The 8828-nt window shown below is 39.1% G+C and overlaps 1 pseudogene; it reads left to right on the top strand.

Annotated features, from left to right (window-relative positions):
* The first annotated feature begins 6890 nt into the window (after nucleotides 1-6890).
* Nucleotides 6891-8528, top strand: LOC132494724 (T-complex protein 1 subunit zeta-like; annotated as a pseudogene).
* The last annotated feature ends 300 nt before the right edge of the window (nucleotides 8529-8828 follow it).

The following is an 8828-nucleotide window of genomic DNA, read 5'->3' as shown; positions in this document are numbered from 1 at the left end:
TGGTGGGCGGGATTGGGATTGGGTCCTGAGCCTAATAGCTAGAGGGAGGATTCCAAAATGGCACTTGCCAGCACCAGTGTCCATGTGATAAGACAAGCTCCCCAAAATTGTTGCCATACTGTCTGTCTCCAGAGTGAGCTCCAGTTGTCTCCCAGGAGATTCTCCAAGATCAGCAGGTAGGTCTGACCCAGGATTCTTTCAAATTATTGCTTCTGCCCTAAGTCCCTGAGCATGGGAGATTTTGTGTGTGTCAAGAGTGGAGTCTCTATTTCCCACAGCCCTTTAGGTCCTGAAAGTAAGCCCCACTGGCCTTCGAAGCCAAACTTTCTGGGAGCGCGCCTTCCCAGCACAGGATGCCCTGGGTTGGGGAGCCCAATTTGAGACTCCGATCCCTTATTCCCTGGGGAGAACCTCTGCAATTGTAATTATTCTCCCATCTGTGGGTGGACCACCTAGGAGTATGGGTCTTAACTATACCGTGATTCCACTCCTCCTACCTGTCTCGTTGTGGTTCCTTCTTTACATCTTTAGTTGTATAAGATCTTTTCTCATAGGTTCCAGTCTTTTTCCTTGATAGTTGTTCTGTAAATAGTTATTATTTTGGTGTGCCCGTGAGGGGAGGTGTGCTCAGGGTCTTTCTACTCCACCATCTTGGGACTATGTCCAGACTCTATGCTCTTTCTATTCTTTTTTTCATGGTACTTCTCAATCTTCCTCAGTGGATCACAACCACAGTGAGATATTAGAATCACCTGGGAAGTTTTTAAGAAATAATAATGCCTGAGCTCCACCTACAGAAATTCACATTTAATTGGTCCAAGAGAGAACCTGTCTCTCTGTGTTTTGCAAAAACTTCTTGGGTAACTATAATGTCCAGCCACAATTCTTTTAAATAGGTACATATTTATCTTCTTTGGATGGTCCTTGATGTCAGGTTCATGTTCAACTTCCTCACTGTACTTCTTTATGCTTTGGACATAGCGTGCAAAAAACTTGTGACTTAAAATATATAAAATGGTTCCATTACATATTATAACCAGGAAAATAATCAAGCCAAATGTCAACCATGTTCATAAGGAAAAAGTTTAGCATTAAAATTGAGATGACTAAGCTTAAAAAAAAAAAAACCTAAGAAAAATGTTTGTTCACAGTCTGGGGTTTGAAATGTGGCCCTACAAAAATAAATAGTTCTTAAATTCTTGTAGAAGCAGTTTTGGGGATGCTGTCCTAATCAATTCTCCAGTGAACTAGCCCCACTAACCTTATAATCTTGGCACTCCCTAAATTGTGTTTTTGTAACAACTTGCACAATCTCCCTTTTTTGCATCTTCCTTTTCTCTGGTGTAACTGACTTTAGAAGATATTGACAGTGTTGAACTAAATGATGAAACAACCTCTTTTCCCCTTTCAGCCCACCTGGCAAAGATACTCTTGCACATAGTAATTTTAAAAGTATAATTAACAAGAAAAGGGGAAACTGGTTAATAAAATAGAATTGTATTAAGTTCTGCCCCATGGTACTTGAGAAATACTAGGACAATGACATTTATGAGCCATGCTCAAAAAGGAATCGGGGATGAACTTCCCTGGTGGCACAGTGGTTAAGAATCCACCTGCCAATGCAGGGGACATGGGTTCAAGCCCTGGTCCGGGAAGATCTCACAAGCCACAGAGCAACAAAGCCCATGGGCCACAACTACTGAAGCCCATGAGCCCTAGAGCCCATGCTCCGCAATACAAGAAGCCACCGCAATGAGACGACCATGCACCACATCGAAGAGTAGGCCCTGCTTGCTGCAGCTAGAGAAAGCGTGTGCAGCAACAAAGACCTAATGCAGCCAAAAATAAATAAATAAATTTATTTAAAAAAAAAAGAATCTGCCTGCCAATGCAGGAAACATGGGTTCAACCCCTGGTCCAGGAAGATCCCACATGCCGTGGAGCAACTAAGCCCTTGCACCACAACTACTAAGCCTGTGCTCTAGAGCTCACAAGCCACAACTACTGAGACCACGTGCCACAACTACCAAAGCCCGTGCACCCTACAGCCCGTGCTCCATAACAAGAGAAGCCACTGCAATGAGAAGCCCATGCACCACACCAAAGAGTAGCGCCCGCTCACTGCAACTAGAGAAAGCCTGTGTGCAGCAACAAAGACACAGTGCAGCCAAAAATAAATAATAAATAAATAAATAAATAAATAAATAAATAAACTTATCAAAAAAAAAAAAAAAAGGAAGGGAGGAAGAAAGAGTTGCCATCCAAGTCAGTTAAAAAACTCATCCCTTGCCTCTCCACGCCCTGGAGTATTTTTCCAGAAAAGGAAATATCTGTTGATCTTCTGGATGCCTCTGAGCAAGACAGACCTCCCCATCAACAATATGTGCAGAAATCCTGCAATTTCCACAAAAGGGAGATCTGCCTCCAGGTTACAAATGGGCTTGGGGACCTGACTGAGATGGTTTGCAGCACAGGGTATACAAGATGTTTCCAAGCAAGGACTGGGAAAGAGAATTCAGCATTGATTTAGAACAGTAGCTTTCAAACTATTCTGCCTGGGATGATAAGACATGTAACCCTTGTACATACTGACCCAGTATATGCAGAAATGTATGTCTGTACGGGTGTGGTATGTATTTAAAAATAAATTTACAAGGAAGGGTTTTGCAATCCATTAGTATGTCATGAAATCAATTTTGCATGTGTCAACAAGCACTTTTTAAAAAGAGTTTAATCAGTTTGCCTTTTACACATTAACAGTATTACTTTATGACTGCAGTTGCATACACTAATTTCTAAAAGACATAAACTCACAAGAGTTTACTAAATCTAAAGAAACCAAATTAAGTAACAATATCCATGAAAGGAGATGGAAACCTTTTGCCAATCAGTGGGTCTCAGGACGTTTCAATCACTCTGTCAACAAATATACACTAATCAAAGGCACCTTGCTAACCACTGAGGAAAAAGTGTTCCAAGTACACCATCTTCAAATTTATCCTCTGCCCACTGGTTATTCCAAGCTTAGCCTTACTTATGCTAAGAACCATACCCAGAGCCACTGTTGTGAGAGAAGGATGACCAAAGTTTTGGGGGAAGGTAGATATAGCTGAAAAAACACGTGTTGCTATCTTATCTCTATTTTTCCTGTTTTGTTTTGGGGTTTCTGACCACGGATGCCCAGGACTTTCATTATGAATTCCCATTGCTTAGGGTCCCCAGGTCAGGTGCCCAACCAATTCCAGTGCTCTTGAGCAGTTACTGTCTCTTCTGCCTCACCAAAACTTACCTGCCCTGTAATGCCATCTTTCTTGGTCTAAGAGATGAGATAAAAGGCTCTTGAGGCATTAATGGTAATAGTATCTGAAATGTGATATCTTTCCAGCTAGCATCATCCTTTCGACAGGAGCATCCCAACAGCATGAGTACTGTAAGTAATTTAGGTAAGTCAATTCATCATTTCAATCAAAGGGATACTGAAGTGAGCTAGAAAGGTACTGTCTGTACCCTTAAAGGAATTTTGAGTCTGGTAGTAAAGACAGATATTAAACAAGTAAGTATTGATATAATATGAAAGTGGTATTTAAAAAGTTAAGAGAGATGCATAAATTTATAGAAAGATAATTTAATTAAGTCTAGTGGGTCAGACAAGTCTTCTGAGGCAATAGCATTTAAATTCAGGCTTGTGGATAAGTAGGCATTAGCTAGGTGAGGGACGAGGGCCACAACATGAATCTCTGTAGACAGACCATCGCTTGACTAGCTGTGTACATTTGGGAAAAAACTTCTAACTCTTAAGCTTCAGTTTTCTTGTGTAAAAAATCAAGGAAATAAACCAATCTCAGATGATTGAATATAAAGCATTTAGCACAAGCTTAGTACTTAGTACTCAATACTTAGCCACCAGTAATGGTAGTAGCAGTGGTACTAGTACCGGTAGTGGTAGCAACAGTAGTCAGCCAGTGGAATACTGGCTTCCAGATGAAAGATGAAATTTATGTGAATCTTTACAGACTGGGATTTATGGGAGAGTTGCATATTCATAAGCCTCACTCATCTGAAGTACAAGACATTTGATGGGCAACTAATGGCTCTGTGAGGCCCTCAGAGGCAAGCAAACAACCTCAGAATACAGGTATAGAGCAACCAGCATTTGGCAGTAGAAGCCCAGGAAGTTCTGTAGTTATAGAAGGTCTTTCTTCAGAACAGGAATGTGGGACTCCTGCTTTCATTAACTCATTATCTTCTGTGTTATGGTTTATACTGAGGCTTCATTTATTCTTTCCAAGATAATTTAAACATGTTTTAATAGTTCAAATTGGAGTGAGCAGACTGAAGAGAAGCCTTAGATAACTAAACATGTTTTAATAGTTCAAATTGGAGTGAGCAGACTGAAGAGAAGCCTTAGTTGATGCTCCTTTTACATTTGTCATGTCACATCTTTAGTATGGACCGAACAATAAGAATAGAAACCATTTTGAGAAATACTAATAATTGTTCCATTCTATTGATCCAGTGATAAGCAGGAAATGACTATGTAAGTGAATATGTTTTTCAAGCATCAATAGAAACCTACACTCTAAAGACAGTTCATTAATATTTTTTGTTTTGTTTTTACCAGATAAAGGAAATTATTCCTTTGATCATTCTTTCTTAACAATGATAATAAATCATTCTTCATAAACTCTTTCAATTTAAAGTGTTCTGGTATTAAATAATTACTGCTCAGTGAGCAATAGTGTCCCAAGAATGTACCAAAACAAGAGCCCAGTTATAACCAAACTCTATTCAAAAATCTCTCAATGGCTCCATGGAAACATGAATCTTATATAACTCTTTAGTTTGGCATATGGCCCTCTGATTCCAACACATTTTACTAAGTTCATTTGTATATGATTCCCAGACACTCCAGCTGAACTAGATTACTCATGGTTTCCCACACACAGCCCTCAATTTCCTGGCTTCCTGCCTTTGTTTATGCCATTGCTTCTATCTATAACAATCTCCTCTACTCTGTAAAACCCTACCATCCATCAGATCATCCCAAATGCCATCTTCCTTTCAAGATCACCAAGTCTTTCTTGGTCTCGAAAATTTGATGGGACTTCCTTTTCCGAAACCTCCCAATACTTTAGATTAATGTTATCTACCATTTTTATGCTATTTGTGTTTTAAATTTATTTATCTGCCTCATCCTCCTTTATGGATTGTAAACTTCTTGGGGCCACCTACCGTATTTTACCATTCTTGTATTCCTGTACCATTTCTCAAAATGCCTAATGCTATGGTTAGCATAGAGGTTGAGAATATGGACTTCGGGAGCAAAAAGAAATAAAATGGTGTCCTGGATCTACCATGTCACACACACAAATTTGTGTGACTTTGGCCAAATGACAATTTTTTAAGCTGTATTTCTTCATTTGAAAAATAGCTAGGTCACATGACATCCTCTAACAATGTGATGAAGCCTTTGAACATTGCCCGAAGAGAAATATACAAACCTATATATACAGTCAGTCTATATACATATACACTTGCATCTACCCATTGGTGTTCTAGAGCAGAGGACCTCAAATTGTGGTCTGTATATGCTTGGAGGTCCCCAAGACTTTATAGGACATACAAGAGGTAAACCTATTTTCGTTAATACACTCAGAGATTATTTACTATTTTCTCTGTGTCAACAGGTGCACTGTTGACACAAAAGTAATGATGGATAAAACCATTGGCACCTTAGGATGAATCAAGGCAGTGGCACCAAGCTGTCATTGTATTCATTGTATTCTTTATTAGTCATTTTATTCTTCACTGCTATGCACTTACCGTTTAAACATGACAGTTTCACTTAAAGTCCTTGAGGAAGCAATAAAAGTAATTAATTTTTTTTAGATCTCAAACCTGAGTCACATCCTCTGTGTGAAACAGGAAGTACACATACAGCACTTCTGCTACATACTGAAGTACAGTATAACGTTTGCTCTGAGAAAAGGCATGAGTGTTTGAGCTGTGAGCTGAACTAATTGCTTCTTTTTTATTAGAACTTTTATTTTTACTTGAAGGAATGACTGACCACCAAACTAGTATTCAGACCATAGTTTAGGTATTTGCCAGACATTTTCTCACAAATGAACAAAGGGAGCTTATTGTTTCAAGGAATAAAAACTGAAAGTATTTGTCACCAAAGGTAAAATTTGCGCTTTCAAGCAAAAATGAAAATTTTAGAAGACTTATATAGGCCGCTGTAAGCCTAATAGCTTTCCAATACCTGAAGAATTTTCTGAGCTCAAAGGTGATACTAACAAATAGTACTTTTAAAATAGCTTGTATTATAAAATGTGTCAACATTTGGAAGATCTGCATAACTCAGTAGCCAATATTTTCAAATGATCAATGCATGATGATATAAAATTATGTGTGGGTAAAAGACCGATCCAAAGTTAGGGAGATAAAACAATCTATTTTCATGTAACAGAATTTTAAAAGTTCATCAATAATGGTTTAAATCACACATGGCAGCTACCTTTAATAAAATAACACTTGTCCAGTTTTGCTCTAACCCAGATAAACAAAAGCTCTTTGAGTCCTCAAGCATTTTTAAGCATGTTCTCTTGACCTGAGAACAATGAATCTCCTAAGGGAATGGTTCCCAAGTTAAGAACACTTGCTCTAATAAAAAGCCCACAATTCCATGAAGTGAAGTATAGGCTTCTGCCATGCCAGTCCCAGGTTCCTAGAGCCAGGTTTCTGTGTGAGAGGAAATCTCTCTCGTGAAAGTAGGAGACTGAAACAAACAAACAAAAAAAGAGCAGTGTAAAATTACAAGGATGGCAGGCCACGCTGAACTGGCTCTGGAGTTTCCGGTTCCCTCATTCTCTTCTGCTGGGTCAGCTATGGCTGCCGTGAAGACCCTGAACCCCAAGGCCGAGGTGGCCTGAGCCTAGGCAGTATTGGTGGTCAACATCAGCGTGGTCCGGGGGTTGCAGGATGTGCTGAGGACCAACTTAAGGCCTAAGGGCACCATGAAGATGCTTGTTTCTGGTGCTAGAGACATCAAGCTCACTAAAGATGGAAATGTGCTGCTTCATGATATGCAAATTCAACATGCAACAACCTCCTTAACAGCCAAATTAGCAACAGCCCAGAATGACATAACTGGTGATGGTACCACTTCCAATGTCCTAATCATGGGAGAGCTCCTGAAGCAGGCGGATCACTACATTTCTGAAGGTCTTCATCCCAGAACAATTACAGAAGGATTTGAAGGTGCAAAGGAAAAGGCACTTCAGTTTTTGGAACAAATCAAAGTAAGCAAAGGGATGGACAGGGAAGCACCATAGACGTGGCCAGAACATCTCTATGTACTAAAATTCATGCTGAACTTACAGATGTGTTAACAGAGGCTGTAGTGGACTCCATTTTAGCCATTATAAAACAAGATGAACCTATTGACCTCTTCATGGTTGAGATCATGGAGATGAAACCTAAATCTGAAACCGATAGAAGCTTAATCAGAGGTCTTGTTTTGGACCATGGGGCATGGATGAAAAAGAGAATAGAAGATGTGTACATCCTCACATGCAACATGTCATTAGAATATGAAAAAACAGAAGTGAATTCTGGCTTTTTTTTACAAGAGTGCAGAGGAGAGAGAGAAACTAGTGAAAGCTGAAAGAAACTTTATTGAAGACAGAGTTAAAATAATAATAGACCCGAAAAAGAAATTCTGTGGTGATTCAGATAAAGGATTTGTTGTTATTAATCAAAAGGGAATTGACACCTTTTCCTTAGATGCTCTTGCAAAAGAAGACAAAGTAGCTCTGTGCAGAGCTAAAAGAAGAAATATGGAAAGGCTGACTCTTGCTTGTGGTGGGGTAGCCCTAAATTCTCTTGATGACCTAAATCCCAATTGTTTGGGACATGCAAGACTTGTCTATGAATACACATTGGGAGAAGAGAAGTTCACCTTTACTGAGAAATGTAACAATCCTTCCTTGGTCATATTGTTGATCAAAGGACCAAAAAAGCACACACTTACTCAAATCAAAGATGCAATAAGAGATGGTTTGAGGACTGTTAAAAATGTTATTGATGATTGCTGTGTAGTTTCAGGTGCTGGTGCAGTGGAAGTGGCAATGGCAGAAGCCCTGATTAAATACAAGTCCAGTGTAAAGGGCAGGGCCCAACTTGGAGTTCAAGCATTTGCTGATGCATTGCTCATTATTCCCAAGGTTCTTGCTCAGAACTCTGGTTTTGACTTTCAGGAAACTCTAGTTAAAGTTCAAGCAGAACATTCAGAATCAGGTCAACTTGTGGGTGTGGACTTGAACACAGGTGAGGCAATGATAACAACAGAAGTAGGCATATGGGATAACTATTGCATAAAGAAACACCTTCTTCATTCCTGCATTGTGATTGCCACCAACATTCTCCTGGTTGATGAGATCATGAGAACTGCAATATCTTCTCTAAAAGGTTGCACTGAAGCTCTTCCCTTGTATCATCTGAATCATGAAGACTCTACAGAGTGATAGTAAGAATATAGCTATGGAATTTTTGTCCAAGCTTCAAAAGATTTTCAAAGGATTTTTTTTCCCATATAAAAAAAGGAGAGAACACTGGCACCTATTCATATTCTGAAGTTCTGAAATTATAATTACAGTATTTTTTAAATTTCACTACAGTGTACACATACAGCAGGCCAAACTTACCCAATAAAAAGGACATTTTACTTTAGCTTCAGTGATATAAAAATACATGTTAGATAAGTATATGTTATCTACCTTGTTATTAAATATTCCTTGAAAAACAAATTTTAATGGTTTAATAAT

The sequence above is a fragment of the Mesoplodon densirostris genome, chromosome 8 (assembly GCF_025265405.1).
Source record: "Mesoplodon densirostris isolate mMesDen1 chromosome 8, mMesDen1 primary haplotype, whole genome shotgun sequence".
NCBI classification, from domain to species: Eukaryota; Metazoa; Chordata; class Mammalia; order Artiodactyla; family Ziphiidae; genus Mesoplodon; species Mesoplodon densirostris.
This window is presented reverse-complemented; position numbering and strand designations above follow the sequence as displayed.